Here is a 6818-nt window from a genome sequence, read left to right as displayed (position 1 = left end):
CCTGCGGAAGCACGCGGCGCGGGTGAAGCGCCGGACGCTCGCTCCCGACCGCCCACCCGGCCTCCCGGCCCGCGGAGGCGGCGGGGGCTGCGCTGCGCTGGGCGGCCCACTCGGGACTCCCGGTCCCCGGGTGCAGCAGTCGCAGCCCCACCGGCGCGGAACGCCTCCCTTGCCCGCGCCCCCAGGGAAGACCCGCACCCCACCTGAGCAGAGGCGTCCCGGGGCGCGCGGGAAAGCCCGGACCTCTTCTCGGGGCGCCGGGGACGGGGAGAACACGGGAAGCGGAGCGCCCCGCGTACGCTCCCCCGCCCGCTCCGCGCGCTCCGGGCGGCCGAGGCGAACAATACAGTTCAGCCTGGCTCCTCCTCAGAGACCACCCCTCAACCTGTCCCTCCCACTTTCCTGGCCTGCGCCCCCGCCCCCGCCCTCGCCCCCGCCCCCGCCCTCGCCCTCTCGGGACAGACCTCAGCCCGCGGTCCCCGCGCCCGCCCCTGGGACGCTGCGGACCGCTCGGCGTGCGACGGTTCCGGCTGCCCGGCCTGCGCCTCTGGGCTCCCGCCCCCTGCCACCCCCGCCAGGACCAAAGGCCGGACGAGGAGGAGGAGAAGGAGGTGGACTGCAGGGTCTGGGTTGGGGAGACGCTCACGCCGGGAACTCACCCGGGCCCGCGGCTGCGCGCCACCACCAGGCAAGTCAGCTCCTTCCAGGCTCCCAGTCCTAAGGACCCTTGCCAGAGGGGCTCTCGGGGGACTTGGGGTCGGCCCTGCTTGTTGGAGAGCGCCCTTAGTCCGCCCTCGCTGGGGAATCACGTGCACACCCCGAATCCTAAATAAATCCCGCAAGAGGAGGGGGAGCTCCCCCTCCCCACCCCCCCGCGCTCCCAGGCTCGGCGCGCATCTCTGACTGTCCACCGAGATCTCTGCAGGAATCCGACGCCCCGGGCAGCGAGACCTCCTGGAGCGCGGGTCTGCGTGTTCCCATCAGGCAGTTCCGGTGCCGGCTCGGCGGCCAGGGGTGGGGGTGGGGGTGGGGGCGGGGGCGGGGGGAGCGGGGTGACCCCCCTACTCGGCTCCTCCAGGTCCTAAAGGTAGCAGGATTTCCCCGAACCCTCCAGGGCTCTTTAGAGAAGCTAGCCAGGCGATCTCAGATCGGATTTGTATCTGTGTGTTTTGGGGGGCGGGGAGCAGGGTGGCTTTGGAAAGCTAGCCCTCATCACGACGACCGGACCTTCTAATGGTTGACCATGTCCAGACTCCGAAAGAAAAGCCCATAATGGGGTCCCATGGGGCATTGGGCCATTTATTCTCCAAGTGGTCAAAACTAAAGAAACACATTCTTTGTTTCCCCAAATTTGTGAATCACCTTGCAGCTCTGCTTAAGGAGTGGGAACTTAACTTCGTAGGCGATGGGGGCCACTGAAGGGTTTGGGGGGGCGGGGGGGGTTAGACGTTTGGAGACGTTTGGAAAAAGACTGGTGGAGGTGGGTTGAAAGGAGGCAGGAGGGGGCTGCTGGGATCCAGCAGGAGAGAGGAAGGCAGAAAGGGCAGGGATATTCCAGAGGTGGACTCTTCAGAAGCTAGATGCCTGCTGGGAGGAGGGAGGGACTCTGGGAGTCCCCACTGTGCCGAGAGACTGGGTAGATGGTGGCTGATGACACCCGTTCAGAGGATGCTTCTCCAGGCTGATCATGAGTTCATTTCAGGACCTGTGTACTTAAAGGGGCCATTGCAACGTCCAGATGTGAAGACTGATGGGCATCTGGCCGTACAGGTGTGGCTTACAGCTGAGGCCAGGCAGAGAGGGTGGGAGTCATGAACATGCCTGGGAGCTGCAGCCCTTGGTGAAGGTGAAGTGAAGAGTGAGAAGACATAGGAAGAGTTTACACAGAGAGGAGCTGATACCCAGACCAGGGTTCTTGGCCTTCCCCAGGCAATAGAAATTGACTAGAGGCCAGACAAGAAATTCAGGCAAGGCTTTATTGGGGCCCCTGCTGCAGCAGGGGGGAGGGAGAACACACAACAGGGTCCCTTGCTCTCTGGCTCCCTGTGTGTGGGGGTGAGCTTGTTCCTTATATGGGGTGAGGGTAGGGGTCTGGGGGTCAGGCTGGAGGGGTGGCATAGGTGTTTTACCCACCCTTCTGGTGGCGTTGTGTGCAGGGGGCATGCAGAGTACCCTGCTTTTGCTCCTGACTCCCATCTTCTGCTCCGGGCTCTTCAAAAGTGGCAGTCTGGGGGGTTTTTTGGTCTTTTCTAGCTGTTTGCCCCAACTGCTCATGCATGCAGTTTTTTTTGCTTTTTTTGTTTTTTTGCAGTACGCGGGCCTCTCACTGTTGTGGCCTCTCCCGTTGCGGAGCACTGGCTCCGGGCGCACAGGCTCAGCGACCATGGCTCACGGGCCCAGCTGCTCTGCGGCATGTGGGATCTTCCCGGACCGGGGCACAAACCCGTGTCCCCTGCATCGGCAGGCGGACTCTCAACCACTGCGCCACCAGGGAAGCCCTCGCTGGGTCTTAGTTGCGGCAAGCGTGCTCCTTAGTTGTGGCATGCAAACTCGTAGTTGCGGCCTGCATGTGGGATCCAGTTCCCTGACCAGGGATCGAACCTGGGCCCCGCGTTGGGAGCGCAGAGTCTTAACCACTGGGCCACCAGGGAAGTCCCAGGTACTGGGTTTTGATTTGGGGTGATGAAAAAAGTATGACTAGATAGTGGTGATAGTTGCACAACACTGTGAATGTACATAATGTCACTGAAGTGTACAATTTAAAGTGGTTACAATGATAAATTTTGTTATGTGTATTTTACCACACACAAACACAAAACATATTGTATTATTGGAAGAAAAAAGAGGGCTTTGTGAAACCTCAGTATTATTACTATTATAATTAATGCTTGGAAGACGATTATCAGAGAATTAAAATTATTTGGGGAATAATACATGGCCATATACCCTTAGCACCCTGTATATACACGTCCCACACTATGAGTGTTGCCAGGGTCCAGAGAAGGATGGGACCAGCATTAGATATTAGAGAGTCCCCTAGTCTCTGAGCAAGGGTCCTGAACCAGAATGTGCTGGACCGCTGGGCTCAGGTCTCCCCACTCCCCACCCCCCTCATTCCCAGGATGACATGCTCTCAATCTGGTCCAAGGAGTCACTGTCCATTCTAAAAAGAGTCAAGTTTTAAAAACAAGAAGGCTTCAAAAACCAAATCTCCCTCTCATGACAAGAAAATCTCTTTTACTGGCCACTGTTTCACTGCTGGCCCCCAAAGTCAGGAGTCAGGCTGTCTGGACAAGAGAGTTGCCACTCAGGGACTGGCCCAGAGGAAGGTTCACAGACTCAACACGCACATGGCTCTCCAAGCTCACCCCACATCCGGCACTGGAATGTCTGGGCCTTTCCTGGGTGTCTGACCAGGGCAGTGTTAGTAAAGACATGGCTATTCTGTAGTATTAAAGCCAGCTGGTAAACATCCCATCCCTCCAAATTTCATTTTATCTCCCCCACAGACTCTTCCTGGCAGCTTTGGAGAAATATCAGAGGCTAACTAGACAAAGAAAGGCAGTTTTTCAACAGCTTTCAGAATTCACCAGCTTTGACTTCAAGTCTGGCTAATGTGAAGTAATAGGGATTGGATTTACTCTCCTGCTTCCTACCTGAAACAACCAAAAACCAGACACATAAAATATGTGAAATGGTTTTTAAGACACTGGGCATCTGGCAACAAAGGACAGCAGTTCCTGAGAGACAGGGACAAATGAGGTGAGTCCTATGAGAGGCCAACTTACTGCCCTGAGAAAATTTCCAGACCTCAGAGCAGGAAGGGGGAGACTGGATGGAGCCCAGTGGACTCCCTGAGTTTCAGAAACAGCTGAACAACCAGGACAAACAAAGTGCCTAGAGTTGGTTGGATAAAGTACCAGAGAGCGGAGACCCCTGGAGACCTATGGAAGGTCCCTCTCCAGTATGCAGCTGGAGACAGATTAACCCGTGCACAGGAGGAAACTACCCAAGGTGGGAAAAGGATTACTGCCCAACCCCACACAGGGTCGAGAGTAGTGCACCAAGGACATGAAAACAGTTATTGTAACTGTATTCCATGTGTTCAAAAGGTGATGTAGAATCAGGGAGTCCCAACAGAACTTCTAGAGATGAAAGCAATGTCTGATATTAAACAACAGCAACACTGGATGGAATTAACAGCAGATGAGACATTTCAGAATAAAATATTAGTAAACTTGAAGACATAGCAGTAGAAACTATCCAAAACGAAAAGCAGAGAAAAAAAGAATTTTAAAAACGGAAAAAGTATCAGTAAGCTGTGGGACAACTTCACGCAGCCTAATATGTGAGTAATTGGAGTCCTTGAAGAAGTGGGGAGAAAGGAGGGAACAGAAAAAAATATTTGAAGAAATAAGGGCTGAAAGTTTCCAAATTTGATGAAAGTTATAAATTCACAGATCCAAGGAACTCACCAAACCCCAAACATAAGAAACACAAAAGACACAGCTTCATCAAGAAGAATATATAATCTGATAGCCCTGTATCTATTTTTAAAACTGAATTTGTGGTTAAAACCTTTCCACAAACAAAACTTAAGACCCAGATGGCTTCACTGGGGAATTGTACCAAATATTTAAGGAAGAAATAAGACCAATTCTCTACAAATGCTTCTAGAAAATTGAAGAGAAGGGAATGCTTCTCAGTTCATTCTGTGAGGCAAGTATTACTCCGATATCAAAATCAAAGACATTATAAGAAATAAAATTATATGCCACTATCCATCATGAGCATAGATGCAAAAGTTCTAAACAAAAATTTAGCAATCAAATTCAACAATTATATAAAAAACATAAAACATCAAGACCAAGTGAGATTTACCCGAGGAATTCAAAGTTGGTTTAACATTAAAAAATCAATCAATGTGGGCTTCCCTGGTGGCTCAGTGGTTAAGAATCCACCTGCCAATGCAGGGGACACAGGTTCAATCCCTGGCCTGGGAAGATCCCACATGCCACGGAGCAACTAAGCCCATGTGCCACAACTACTGACCCTGTGCTCTAGAGCCTGCAAGCCACAGCTACTGAGCCCGCATGCCACAACTACTGAAGCCCATGAACCTAGACCCCATGCTCCACAGCAAGAGAAGCCACTGCAATGAGAAGCCTGCATGCTGCAACGAAGAGTAGCCCCTGCTTGCCGAAACTAGAGAAAGCCTGTGCACAGCAACAAAGACCCAATGTGGCCAAAAATAAATAAATAAAATAAATAAATTTAGTTAAAAAAATCAGTCAATGTATGGCATAAGGATAGACATATAGATCAGTGGAATAGAATTGAGAGACCAGAAATAAATTTACACAAGTATGGTCAGTTCATTTTCAACAGGGTGCCAAGGCAATTCAATGAGAGAAAGCAATCTTTTTTAAAAATGGTGCTAGGACAACTGGATAGCCACATGCAAAAGAATGAATTTGGACCCCCTACCTCACACCATATACAAAAATTAACTCAAAATGGGCCAAAGACCTAAAATGTAAGAGCTAAAATTATAACACTCTTAGAAGAAAACATTAGTGTAAATTTTCATACCTTAGATTAGGGAATAATTTCTTAGATATGATGCATAAAGCAAACAATTTTTTTAATTGGATCAAAATTTAAAACTTTTGTGCTTCAGGGCTTCCCTGGTGGCACAGTGGTTGAGAGTCTGCCTGCCGATGCAGGGGACACAGGTTTGTGCCCCGGTCCGGGAAGATCCCACATGGCGTGGAGTGGCTGGGCCTGTGAGCCATGGCTGCTGAGCCTGTGTGTCTGGAGCCTGTGCTCTGAGACGGGAGAGGCCACAACAGTGAGAGGCCCACGTACTGCAAAAAAAAAAAAAAAAAAAAAAAAAGAATCTGCCTGCCAATGCAGGGGACATGGGTTCGAGCCCTGGTCCGGGAAGATCCCACACACCGCAGAGCAACTAAGCCCGTGCGCCACAACTACTGAGCCTGCGCTTTAGAGCCCACGAGCCACAACTACGGAGCCTGCATGCCATAACTACTGAATCCTGCACGCCTAGAGCCCGTGCTCTGCAGCAAGAGAAGTCACCGCAATGAGAAGCCTGCGCACCTCAACGAAGAGTAGCCCCCGCTTGCCGCAACTAGAGAAAGCCCGCATGCAGCAAGGAAAACCAAACGCAGCCAAAAAAAAACACGATTGTGCTTCAAAGTACGCTATCAAGAAAGTGAAAAATCAGTCTACAGAATGGGAGAAAATATTTGCAAATCATATCTCTGACAAGGCTTTGGTATTCAGAATGTATTTTGTAAAAATCTTACAACTCAACAATAAAAACACAAATAACCCAATTTAAAAATGAGGAGAGGATTTGAATAACATTTCTCCAAAGAAGAATACAAAATAACCAATGAACGCATGAAAAGATGCTCAACATAAACTAGTCATTAGAGAAATTCAAATTAAAACCACAATGAGATACCACTGCACCTATTAGAATGATTAAAATGAACAAGTCTGATCATTTCAAGAATTCTTGTTGGCAAGAGTACGAAACGACTGGAACTTTCATATACAGGCTCACCTCGTTCTATTGCACTTCCCAGATATTGCCTTTTACAAACTGAAGGTCTGTGGCAACCCTGTGTCAAGCAAGTCTGTCGGCACCATTTTTCCAACAGCATCTGTTCACTTTGTGCCTCTGTGTCACATTTTGGTAATTCTTGAAATATTTCAAACTTTTTCATTGTTATTATATTTATTACACTGATCTGTGATCAGTGACCTTTGATGTTACTATGACTTGCTGAAGG

This window comes from Grampus griseus, assembly GCF_964374135.1.
Source record: "Grampus griseus genome assembly, chromosome: 9".
NCBI lineage: Eukaryota > Metazoa > Chordata > Mammalia > Artiodactyla > Delphinidae > Grampus > Grampus griseus.
The sequence above is the reverse complement of the archived record's forward strand: the minus strand, read 5'-3'. Positions refer to the sequence as shown.